Genomic DNA, 14,774 nt, shown 5'->3' with positions numbered 1-14,774 from the left:
TGCCTTCCTCCGACCCCTATTTAATTATCTTGGACTGGGATAATTAGCTGGAGACGGGTTGGTGATTTTGTCGGGGAGGCTTGTGTTGACACCTCACCCACGCTGGGCCTATCCACAGTGACACGGTAATGGATAGCATCCCCCAGAACACTGCTGGTCAGACTCCACTGACCCTAATCAGAACGGGCAGAGAGGGAGATAAAGGAGCAAATAATGACAGGGGGATCAGGTCTTTGACAGGGACACAAAGGGGCAAGGGACAAACACAGCGTGGTGGGGAGGAGTGGAGGGGCGATGGCCGGCCAGACCTCCATGACAATGACAGCTCATACACTTTGTGCTTAACCCGTCTGCAATACTTAGCTACTTACAAACATCATGCCTGTTATACCTAACTAGTAATAAACATCATGCCTGTTATACCTAACTAGTAATAAACATCATGCCTGTTATACCTAACTAGTTATAAACATCATGCCTGTTATACCTAGCTAGTTATAAACATCATGCCTGTTATACCTAGCTAGTTATAAACATCATGCCTGTTATACCTAGCTAGTTATAAACATCATGCCTGTTATACCTAGCTAGTTATAAACATCATGCCTGTTATACCTAGCTAGTTATAAACATCATGCCTGTTATACCTAACTAGTTATAAACATCATGCCTGTTATACCTAGCTAGTTATAAACATCATGCCTGTTATACCTAGCTAGTTATAAACATCATGCCTGTTATACCTAGCTAGTTATAAACATCATGCCTGTTATACCTAGCTAGTTATAAACATCATGCCTGTTATACCTAACTAGTTATAAACATCATGCCTGTTATACCTAGCTAGTTATAAACATCATTCTTGTTATACCTAACCAGTTATAAACATCCTCTCTGTTATACCTAACTAGTTATAAACATCATGCCTGTTATACCTAACTAGTTATAAACATCATGCCTGTTATACCTAGCTAGTTATAAACATCATGCCTGTGATACCTAACCAGTTATAAACATCATGCCTGTTATACCTAGCTAGTTATAAACATCATGCCTGTTATACCTAACTAGTTATAAACATCATGCCTGTTATACCTAGCTAGTTATAAACATCATGCCTGTTATACCTAGCTAGTTATAAACATCATGCCTGTTATACCTAGCTAGTTATAAACATCATGCCTGTTATACCTAGCTAGTTATAAACATCATGCCTGTTATACCTAGCTAGTTATAAACATCATGCCTGTGATACCTAACTAGTTATAAACATCATGCCTGTTATACCTAGCTAGTTATAAACATCATGCCTGTTATACCTAACTAGTTATAAACATCATGCCTGTTATACCTAGCTAGTTATAAACATCATTCTTGTTATACCTAACCAGTTATAAACATCCTCTCTGTTATACCTAACTAGTTATAAACATCATGCCTGTTATACCTAACTAGTTATAAACATCATGCCTGTTATACCTAACTAGTTATAAACATCCTGCCTGTTATACCTAACTAGTTATAAACATCATGCCTGTTATACCTAACTAGTTATAAACATCATGCCTGTTATACCTAGCTAGTTATAAACATCATGCCTGTGATACCTAACCAGTTATAAACATCATGCCTGTGATACCTAACCAGTTATAAACATCATGCCTGTTATACCTAACTAGTTATAAACATCATGCCTGTTATACCTAGCTAGTTATAAACACCATGCCTGTTATACCTAGCTAGTTATAAACATCATGCCTGTTATACCTAGCTAGTTATAAACATCATGCCTGTTATACCTAGCTAGTTATAAACATCATGCCTGTTATACCTAACTAGTTATAAACATCATGCCTGTGATACCTAACTAGTTATAAACATCATTCCTGTTATACCTAGCTAGTTATAAACATCATTCCTGTTATACCTAACTGGTTATAAACATCATGCCTGTTATACCTAGCTAGTTATAAACATCATGCCTGTGATACCTAACTAGTTATAAACATCATGCCTGTCATACCTAACTAGTTATAAACATCATGCCTGTGATACCTAGCTAGTTATAAACATCATGCCTGTTATACCAAACTAGTTATAAACATCATGCCTGTTATACCAAACTAGTTATAAACATCATTCCTGTTATACCTAACTAGTTATAAACATCATGCCTGTTATACCAAACTAGTTATAAACATCATGCCTGTTATACCTAGCTAGTTATAAACATCATGCCTGTTATACCTAGCTAGTTATAAACATCATGCCTGTTATACCTAGCTAGTTACTAATACACTCCACGCCTGTTATACCTAGCTAGTTATAAACATCATGCCTGTTATACCTAACTAGTTATAAACATCACGCCTGTTATATCTAGCTAGTTATAAACATCATGCCTGTTATAGCTAGCTAGTTATAAACATCATGCCTGTTATACCTAGCTAGTTATAAACATCACGCCTGTTATATCTAGCTAGTTATAAACATCACGCCTGTTATACCTAACTAGTTATAAACATCCTGCCTGTTATAGCTAACTAGTTGTAAACATCATGCCTGTTATAGCTAACTAGTTGTAGACATCATGCCTGGTATACCTAACTAGTTATAAACATCATGCCTGGTATACCTAACTAGTTATAAACATCATGCCTGTGATACCTAACTAGTTATAAACATCATGCCTGTGATACCTAACTAGTTATAAACATCATGCATGGTATACCTAACTAGTTATAAACATCATGCATGGTATACCTAAGTAGTTATAAACATCATGCATGGTATACCTAACTAGTTATAAACATCATGCATGGTATACCTAACTAGTTGTAAACATCATGCATGGTATACCTAACTAGTTATAAACATCATGCCTGGTATACCTAACTAGTTGTAAACATCATGCCTGTTATAGCTAACTAGTTGTAAACATCATGCATGGTATACCTAACTAGTTATAAACATCATGCATGGTATACCTAGCTAGTTATAAACATCATGCCTGTTATACCTAGCTAGTTATAAACATCATGCCTGTTATACCTAGCTAGTTATAAACATCATGCCTGTTATACCTAGCTAGTTATAAACATCATGCCTGTTATACCTAGCTAGTTATAAACATCATGCCTGTTATACCTAACTAGTTATAAACATCATGCCTGTTATACCTAGCTAGTTATAAACATCATGCCTGTTATACCTAGCTAGTTATAAACATCATGCCTGTTATACCTAGCTAGTTATAAACATCATGCCTGTTATACCTAGCTAGTTATAAACATCATGCCTGTTATACCTAACTAGTTATAAACATCATGCCTGTTATACCTAGCTAGTTATAAACATCATTCTTGTTATACCTAACCAGTTATAAACATCCTCTCTGTTATACCTAACTAGTTATAAACATCATGCCTGTTATACCTAACTAGTTATAAACATCATGCCTGTTATACCTAACTAGTTATAAACATCCTGCCTGTTATACCTAACTAGTTATAAACATCATGCCTGTTATACCTAACTAGTTATAAACATCATGCCTGTTATACCTAGCTAGTTATAAACATCATGCCTGTGATACCTAACCAGTTATAAACATCATGCCTGTTATACCTAGCTAGTTATAAACATCATGCCTGTTATACCTAACTAGTTATAAACATCATGCCTGTTATACCTAGCTAGTTATAAACACCATGCCTGTTATACCTAGCTAGTTATAAACATCATGCCTGTTATACCTAGCTAGTTATAAACATCATTCCTGTTATACCTAACTAGTTATAAACATCATGCCTGTTATACCTAACTAGTTATAAACATCATGCCTGTGATACCTAACTAGTTATAAACATCATTCCTGTTATACCTAGCTAGTTATAAACATCATTCCTGTTATACCTAACTGGTTATAAACATCATGCCTGTTATACCTAGCTAGTTATAAACATCATGCCTGTGATACCTAACTAGTTATAAACATCATGCCTGTCATACCTAACTAGTTATAAACATCATGCCTGTGATACCTAGCTAGTTATAAACATCATGCCTGTTATACCAAACTAGTTATAAACATCATGCCTGTGATACCTAACTAGTTATAAACATCATGCCTGTCATACCTAACTAGTTATAAACATCATGCCTGTGATACCTAGCTAGTTATAAACATCATGCCTGTTATACCAAACTAGTTATAAACATCATGCCTGTTATACCAAACTAGTTATAAACATCATTCCTGTTATACCTAACTAGTTATAAACATCATGCCTGTTATACCAAACTAGTTATAAACATCATGCCTGTTATACCTAGCTAGTTATAAACATCATGCCTGTTATACCTAGCTAGTTATAAACATCATGCCTGTTATACCTAGCTAGTTATAAACATCACGCCTGTTATATCTAGCTAGTTATAAACATCACGCCTGTTATACCTAGCTAGTTATAAACATCATGCCTGTTATACCTAACTAGTTATAAACATCACGCCTGTTATATCTAGCTAGTTATAAACATCATGCCTGTTATAGCTAGCTAGTTATAAACATCATGCCTGTTATACCTAGCTAGTTATAAACATCACGCCTGTTATATCTAGCTAGTTATAAACATCACGCCTGTTATACCTAACTAGTTATAAACATCCTGCCTGTTATAGCTAACTAGTTGTAAACATCATGCCTGTTATAGCTAACTAGTTGTAAACATCATGCCTGGTATACCTAACTAGTTATAAACATCATGCCTGGTATACCTAACTAGTTATAAACATCATGCCTGGTATACCTAACTAGTTATAAACATCATGCCTGTGATACCTAACTAGTTATAAACATCATGCATGGTATACCTAACTAGTTATAAACATCATGCATGGTATACCTAAGTAGTTATAAACATCATGCATGGTATACCTAACTAGTTATAAACATCATGCATGGTATACCTAACTAGTTGTAAACATCATGCATGGTATACCTAACTAGTTATAAACATCATGCCTGGTATACCTAACTAGTTGTAAACATCATGCCTGTTATAGCTAACTAGTTGTAAACATCATGCATGGTATACCTAACTAGTTATAAACATCATGCATGGTATACCTAACTAGTTATAAACATCATGCCTGTGATACCTAACTAGTTATAAACATCATGCATGGTATACCTAACTAGTTATAAACATCATGCCTGTGATACCTAACTAGTTATAAACATCATGCATGGTATACCTAACTAGTTATAAACATCATGCCTGTGATACCTAACTAGTTATAAACATCATGCATGGTATACCTAACTAGTTATAAACATCATGCATGGTATACCTAACTAGTTATAAACATCATGCATGGTATACCTAACTAGTTATAAACATCATGCATGGTATACCTAACTAGTTGTAAACATCATGCATGGTATACCTAACTAGTTATAAACATCATGCATGGTATACCTAACTAGTTATAAACATCATGCAGGGTATACCTAACTAGTTATAAACATCATGCATGGTATACCTAACTAGTTATAAACATCATGCATGGTATACCTAACTAGTTATAAACATCATGCATGGTATACCTAACTAGTTATAAACATCATGCCTGTGATACCTAACTAGTTATAAACATCATGCCTGGTATACCTAACTGGTTATAAACATCATGCCTGGTATACCTAACTAGTTATAAACATCATGCATGGTATACCTAACTAGTTATAAACATCATGCAGGGTATACCTAACTAGTTATAAACATCATGCATGGTATACCTAACTAGTTATAAACATCATGCCTGTTATACCTAACTAGTTATAAACATCATGCCTGGTATACCTAACTAGTTATAAACATCATGCATGGTATACCTAACTAGTTATAAACATCATGCATGGTATACCTAACTAGTTTTAAACATCATGCCTGGTATACCTAACTAGTTATAAACATCATGCATGGTATACCTAACTAGTTATAAACATCATGCCTGGTATACCTAACTAGTTATAAACATCATGCCTGGTATACCTAACTAGTTATAAACATCATGCCTGGTATACCTAACTAGTTATAAACATCATGCCTGGTATACCTAACTAGTTATAAACATCATGCATGGTATACCTAACTAGTTATAAACATCATGCCTGGTATACCTAACTAGTTATAAACATCATGCCTGGTATACCTAACTAGTTATAAACATCATGCCTGGTATACCTAACTAGTTATAAACATCATGCCTGGTATACCTAACTAGTTATAAACATCATGCCTGGTATACCTAACTAGTTATAAACATCATGCCGGGTATACCTAACTAGTTATAAACATCATGCCTGGTATACCTAGCTAGTTATAAACATCATGCCTGTTATACCTAGCTAGTTATAAACATCATGCCTGTTATACCTAGCTAGTTATAAACATCATGCCTGTTATACCTAACTAGTTATAAACATCATGCCTGTTATACCTAGCTAGTTATAAACATCATGCCTGTTATACCTAGCTAGTTATAAACATCCTGCCTGTTATACCTAGCTAGTTATAAACATCATGCCTGTTATACCTAGCTAGTTATAAACATCCTGCCTGTTATACCTAACTAGTTATAAACATCATGCCTGTTATACCTAGCTAGTTATAAACATCATGCCTGTTATACCTAGCTAGTTATAAACATCATTCCTGTTATACCTAACTAGTTATAAACATCCTGCCTGTTATAGCTAACTGGTTGTAAACATCATGCCTGTTATACCTAACTGGTTATAAACATCATGTCTGTTATACCTAACTGGTTATAAACATCATGCCTGTTATACCTAACTGGTTATAAACATCATGTCTGTTATACCTAACTAGTTATAAACATCATGCCTGGTATACCTAACTAGTTATAAACATCATGCCTGTTATACCTAGCTAGTTATAAACATCATGCCTGTTATACCTAGCTAGTTATAAACATCATGCCTGTTATACCTAACTGGTTATAAACATCATGCCTGTTATACCTAACTGGTTATAAACATCATGCCTGTTATACCTAACTGGTTATAAACATCATGCCTGTTATACCTAACTGGTTATAAACATCATGTCTGTTATACCTAACTGGTTATAAACATCATGCCTGGTATACCTAACTAGTTATAAACATCATGCCTGTTATACCTAGCTAGTTATAAACATCATGCCTGTTATACCTAACTGGTTATAAACATCATGTCTGTTATACCTAACTAGTTATAAACATCATGCCTGGTATACCTAACTAGTTATAAACATCATGCCTGGTATACCTAACTAGTTATAAACATCATGCCTGTTATACCTAGCTAGTTATAAACATCATGCCTGGTATACCTAACTAGTTATAAACATCATGCATGGTATACCTAACTAGTTATAAACATCATGCATGGTATACCTAACTAGTTATAAACATCATGCCTGGTATACCTAACTAGTTATAAACATCATGCCTGGTATACCTAACTAGTTATAAACATCATGCCTGGTATACCTAACTAGTTATAAACATCATGCCTGGTATACCTAACTAGTTATAAACATCATGCCTGGTATACCTAACTAGTTATAAACATCATGCCTGGTATACCTAACTAGTTATAAACATCATGCCGGGTATACCTAACTAGTTATAAACATCATGCCTGGTATACCTAGCTAGTTATAAACATCATGCCTGTTATACCTAGCTAGTTATAAACATCATGCCTGTTATACCTAGCTAGTTATAAACATCATGCCTGTTATACCTAACTAGTTATAAACATCATGCCTGTTATACCTAGCTAGTTATAAACATCATGCCTGTTATACCTAGCTAGTTATAAACATCATGCCTGTTATACCTAGCTAGTTATAAACATCATGCCTGTTATACCTAGCTAGTTATAAACATCCTGCCTGTTATACCTAACTAGTTATAAACATCATGCCTGTTATACCTAGCTAGTTATAAACATCATGCCTGTTATACCTAGCTAGTTATAAACATCATTCCTGTTATACCTAACTAGTTATAAACATCCTGCCTGTTATAGCTAACTGGTTGTAAACATCATGCCTGTTATACCTAACTGGTTATAAACATCATGTCTGTTATACCTAACTGGTTATAAACATCATGCCTGTTATACCTAACTGGTTATAAACATCATGTCTGTTATACCTAACTAGTTATAAACATCATGCCTGGTATACCTAACTAGTTATAAACATCATGCATGGTATACCTAACTAGTTATAAACATCATGCATGGTATACCTAACTAGTTATAAACATCATGCCTGGTATACCTAACTAGTTATAAACATCATGCCTGGTATACCTAACTAGTTATAAACATCATGCCTGGTATACCTAACTAGTTATAAACATCATGCCTGGTATACCTAACTAGTTATAAACATCATGCCTGGTATACCTAACTAGTTATAAACATCATGCCTGGTATACCTAACTAGTTATAAACATCATGCCGGGTATACCTAACTAGTTATAAACATCATGCCTGGTATACCTAGCTAGTTATAAACATCATGCCTGTTATACCTAGCTAGTTATAAACATCATGCCTGTTATACCTAGCTAGTTATAAACATCATGCCTGTTATACCTAACTAGTTATAAACATCATGCCTGTTATACCTAGCTAGTTATAAACATCATGCCTGTTATACCTAGCTAGTTATAAACATCCTGCCTGTTATACCTAGCTAGTTATAAACATCATGCCTGTTATACCTAGCTAGTTATAAACATCCTGCCTGTTATACCTAACTAGTTATAAACATCATGCCTGTTATACCTAGCTAGTTATAAACATCATGCCTGTTATACCTAGCTAGTTATAAACATCATTCCTGTTATACCTAACTAGTTATAAACATCCTGCCTGTTATAGCTAACTGGTTGTAAACATCATGCCTGTTATACCTAACTGGTTATAAACATCATGTCTGTTATACCTAACTGGTTATAAACATCATGCCTGTTATACCTAACTGGTTATAAACATCATGTCTGTTATACCTAACTAGTTATAAACATCATGCCTGGTATACCTAACTAGTTATAAACATCATGCCTGTTATACCTAGCTAGTTATAAACATCATGCCTGTTATACCTAGCTAGTTATAAACATCATGCCTGTTATACCTAACTGGTTATAAACATCATGCCTGTTATACCTAACTGGTTATAAACATCATGCCTGTTATACCTAACTGGTTATAAACATCATGCCTGTTATACCTAACTGGTTATAAACATCATGTCTGTTATACCTAACTAGTTATAAACATCATGCCTGGTATACCTAACTAGTTATAAACATCATGCCTGTTATACCTAGCTAGTTATAAACATCATGCCTGTTATACCTAACTGGTTATAAACATCATGTCTGTTATACCTAACTAGTTATAAACATCATGCCTGGTATACCTAACTAGTTATAAACATCATGCCTGGTATACCTAACTAGTTATAAACATCATGCCTGTTATACCTAGCTAGTTATAAACATCATGCCTGGTATACCTAACTAGTTATAAACATCATGCATGGTATACCTAACTAGTTATAAACATCATGCATGGTATACCTAACTAGTTATAAACATCATGCATGGTATACCTAACTAGTTGTAAACATCATGCATGGTATACCTAACTAGTTATAAACATCATGCATGGTATACCTAACTAGTTGTAAACATCATGCATGGTATACCTAACTAGTTATAAACATCATGCATGGTATACCTAACTAGTTATAAACATCATGCCTGGTATACCTAACTAGTTATAAACATCATGCCTGGTATACCTAACTAGTTATAAACATCATGCCTGGTATACCTAACTAGTTATAAACATCATGCCTGGTATACCTAGCTAGTTATAAACATGATTTACATCATCAACATCCTCTTTCCTGGAGTGTACATTTTCTTATCAATACTGTGTGAATGTAGACTTCCATGTGGCACATAACATATTGTCCTGATAAAGTGCACAGTTGGCAGCTTTTTCCTATTTAGAGATAAACAGTGTGACTGACAGCGTATCTATTCATGGGGGTCACAACAGCATTTTATGGAGGTTGGCTGTGTTAACGTAGTATTAACCCATGTCCCTGTTCAGTGTGTGTAACATTAGACAACCCATCACTCAGGGTTGTAAAGGTAGCATGGATTATATACATTTCTCTCTCTCTCTCTCTCTCTCTCTCTCTCTCTCTCTCTCTCTCTCTCTCTCTCTCTCTCTCTCTCTCTCTCTCTCTCTCTCTCTCTCTCTCTCTCTCTCTCTCTCTCTCTCTCTCTCTCTCTCTCTCAATTCAATTCAAATCAATTGACTTTATTGACATGGCAAGTTATTATTACTTACATTGTCAAAGTATACATATCGAAAAATTTAAATAAAATATATATGTATATATATACACAAAATATATATATATTTATATATAAATAAATAAATGGTGGGACTAACAGCAATAATAATAGTAGTAGTGGACATGGGATTACCATTAATAACAGCTACAACAACAATATTAATCAGAACAACAATACATTAAAGCAACAGTAGTAGACCAGTGTCAACATGACTGAGAAGACACATGACCTGGTACGAAAGACAAAACAAAACTAAGCTAAATGGGAAATATTATCAACATTACTTTGCATTTTTCACTGGCTGTCCCTCAGGCTGTGGCAGGAGGACACATATTTGGCTGCCAAAACTGCACATTTTGGCTTTTCACCCAACAAATATTTGAATATTTCTTCATCTTTTATAGTTTCAAATTCTTTGTATTGAATTATAATTTTGGGAAAGAAATATGCTCTTAGGTCTGAGTATTTGTCACAGTGTAGTAGGAAATGCACTTCTGTCTCTACCTCTCCCCTGGAGCAGAGTGAGCACAGCCTGTCCTCCCTGGGCAGCCAGGTTTGTCTGTGACGACCGGTCTCTATAGCCAGACTGTGCTCACTGAGTCTGTACCTAGTCAATGTTTTCCTCAGTTTTCTATCAGTCACAGTGGTCAGATAGTCTGCCACCATGTACTGTCTGTTTAGAGCCAAATAGCATTGAAGTTTACTTTAATTTTTTGTGGTGTCTTTCCAATAGGTTATATATTTTTCTTTTTGTTTTGTGATGATTTGGTTGGGCCAGATTTTCTGAGTGCTGTCCCGAGGCTCTATGGGGTTGGTTTGGGTTGGTGAACTGAGCCTCAGAACCAGCTGGCTGAGGGGACTCTTCTCTGGTTTCATCTCTTGACATTGTAGAGCTGTGTGATGGAATGTTTTAGGGTCACTTGTTTTTAGATGGTTGTAAAATTTGATGGCTCTTTTTTCTATTCGAATGAGGAGGGGATATTGTCCCAATTCTGCCCTACATGCGTTATTTGGAGTTTTTCTTTGTACTTGCAATACAGTCTTGCAAAACTCTGCATGCAATACTTCAATTGGATGTTTGTCCCATTTAGTAAATTCATTATTAGAGAGTGGACCCCATACTTCACTGCCATATAGAGCAATTGGTTCCATAACTGTTTGAAAAATTTTGAGCCAGATTCTAATTGGAATTTCAATTTTGATGTTCCTTTTAATGGCATAGAATGCTCTTCTTGCTTTGTCTCTCAGCTCATTCACAGCCATGTGAAAGCTACCTGTGTTGCTGATATTTAGTCCTAGATATGTGTAGTTTTTGGTGTGTTCTAATAGAACTGTGTCCAAATAGAATTTATATTTGTCATCCTTATTTCCGGACCTTTTTTGGAATATCATTATATTTGTTTTTTTTAGGTTAACGGTCAGAGCCCAAGTCTGACAGAACCTGTGAAGATGATCTAGGTGTTGCTGTAACCCCTCTTTAGTGGGAGACAGCAGCACCAGGTCATCTGCGTACAGCAGACACTTGATTTCAGTGTTGTGTAGGGTGATACCAGGTGCTGTCGATTCTTCTAATGTTTTTGCCAATTCATTCATGTAGATGTTAAATAATGTTGGACTTATTGGGCAGCCCTGTTTCACTCCCCGCCCCTGAGAGAAGAAGTCTGTTTGCTTGTTGCCAATTTTAACCGCACATTTGTTTTTAGTGTACATTGATTTAATAAAATCATATGTTTTCCCTCCAATACCACTTTCTATTAGTTCATAAAAAAGACCTTCGTGCCAAATTGAATCAAATGCTTTCTTGAAATCTACGAAACACGAGTAGATTTTGCCTTTGTTTTGGTTAACTTGTTTATCAATTAGAGTGTGGAGGGTGTAAATGTGGTCTGTTGTACGATAATTTTTTAGAAATCCAATCTGGCTTCTGCTCAGGACGTTGTGTTCGTCAAGGAAATGATGTAGTCTGCTATTTATAATACTGCAGAGAATTTTCCCCAAGTTGCTGTTAACGCATATTCCTCTGTAATTATTTGGGTCAAATTTGTCTCCATTTTTATAGATTGGTGTGATCAGTCCCTGGTTCCAAATATCGGGGAAAATACCTGCAGTGAGGATAATGTTGAAGAGTTTGAGTATAGCCAATTTGAATTTGTGGTCTGTATATTTGATCATTTCATTTAAAATCCCATCAGCACCACAGGCCTTTTTGGGTTGGAGATTGCATATTTTTTCCAATAATTCTTCTTCTGTAATTGGGGTATCCACAGGATTCTGATAGTCTTTGACTGCTAATTCAAGGATTTGTAATTTTTCTTGTATATCTTTTTGTTCTGGGCTCTTTGTTATATTGCTGTAGAGGTTTGCAAAGTGATTTCTCCACATATCCCCATTTTGGATAGCCAACTCCTCATGATGAGGTTTGTTTAATTTATTCCAATTCTCCCAGAAGTGGTTTGATTCTATGGATTCCTCAATTCCATCCAGCTGATTTCTAATGTGCTGTTCCTTTTTTGTTCTTAGGGTGCGTTTGTATTGCTTCAGTGTTTCCCCATATTGAAGGCGTATATTTTTGTTGTCTGGTTCTCTGTGTTTTTGATTAGATATATTTCTCAATGACTTTCTTAGATTTTTGCAATCATTATCAAACCATTTTTCATTATCTGTTATTTTTGGTTTGCTCTTATGCTTCTTTAGATTAGCCAAGGAGGCTAATTTGTCAAATATAAAGTTTATGTTCCTAACGGCCAAATTTACACCTTCATTGCTGAAGGAGAATGTTAAGGCTAAAAAGTTGTCCAGGAGAGATTGTATTTTTTGGCTAATAATTGCTTTTTGGTAGATGTCTGTACTGTTTGCACTCCATCTATAGGCTTGTTTAGTACCATGTAATTTATTGGGCCATGATGCTTCATGGTTGGGTTCTGCTCTTCTCAGATACACTGTGATTTTACTGTGGTCTGAGAGAGGTGTTAGTGGGCTGACTGTGAAGGCTCTGAGAGACTCTGGGTTTAGGTCGGTGAGGAAGTAGTCTACAGTGCTGCTGCCAAGGGATGAGCTGTAGGTGTACCTACCAAAAGAGTCTCCTCTCAGCCTGCCATTGACTATGTACAGACCCAGTGTTCGACAGAGCCTCAGGAGCTGTAATCCATTTTTGTTTTTCACTTTGTCATAGTTGTTTCTGTGGGGGTATGTGGGGAGGGAAAGGTTATTGCTTCCTGGTAGGTGTTTATCCCCATGACTGTTAATAGTGTCTTGTTCTTCTGCTATTCTAGCATTCAGGTCTCCACAGACCAGTACGTTGCCTTGGGCCTGAAAGTGACTAATCTCCCCCTCTAGAATGGAGAAGCTCTCTTCGTTGAAGTAGGGTGACTCTGAGGGGGGAATGTATGTGGCACAGAGGAAGATGTTTTTATCTGTCAAGATAGCCTCCTTGTTGATTTTTAACCAGATAAAGAATTCTCCTGTTTTGATCAATTCGATTGAATTAATTAGTTCAGATTTATACCATATTAGCATTCCCCCTGAGTCTCTGCCCTGTTTGATTCCTTTTAATTTAGTGGATGGTATGATTATCTCCCTATAACCTAGTGGACAGCCAGTGGAAACATCACCTCTGCACCATGTTTCCTGTAGTACTAAAATATCAACATCATCAATTTCTTTCAGGAAGTCTGGGTTTCTGCTCTTTAGCCCAAAAGCAGAGGACTTCAATCCTTGTATATTCCAACATGCAACGTAAAAAGACTTCATAACTTTTTTTTCTCTTTTCTTTACCTTTCAAAATGAGACAAACACTCACAATCCAAGAAGAACCATTAAAATAGGATTTTTCAATTAAAGTAAACTCTTATTTTGCAAATGTGATTTGTTTATCATTTAAGATAGAATTTGTGTCATGCCACTTGGGTGGATGTAGTGTGAGAATGGTGGAGTTCTTGTGCTCATCTTACCATGACCCTCGGCCCATCACATGTGAGCATAGTAGACTCAGCATTTGTTTAATGTCACTCATTTGGTTGGTGGGGGCTGGGCCAGTTGCTCCTCTCACAGCCTGTGCGTAGCTCTGCCTGCTGGGCTGTGGCTCCTCCAGGTGTGGGTCTGCGGTGGGGAGGAGGGGGGTGGTAGGCCTCATCTGGGTGGCTCTGAAGCTGGGCTGGGGTGGTCTGTGCTGCGCTGGCTGTGGTGGGCATTGAGGTTGGTGGTGCTGTGGTCGTGGCTGGGGGGTCCAGGGTGCTGGTCCGGGATGTTGTCTCGGTGATCTCGGCGGGGTGGAGATTGCTCCGCTGTTCCTGGGTGGAGAGGTCGGG

Source organism: Salvelinus alpinus, chromosome 10, assembly GCF_045679555.1.
Source record: "Salvelinus alpinus chromosome 10, SLU_Salpinus.1, whole genome shotgun sequence".
NCBI classification, from domain to species: domain Eukaryota; kingdom Metazoa; phylum Chordata; class Actinopteri; order Salmoniformes; family Salmonidae; genus Salvelinus; species Salvelinus alpinus.
Note: the sequence above shows the minus strand (reverse complement) of the source record.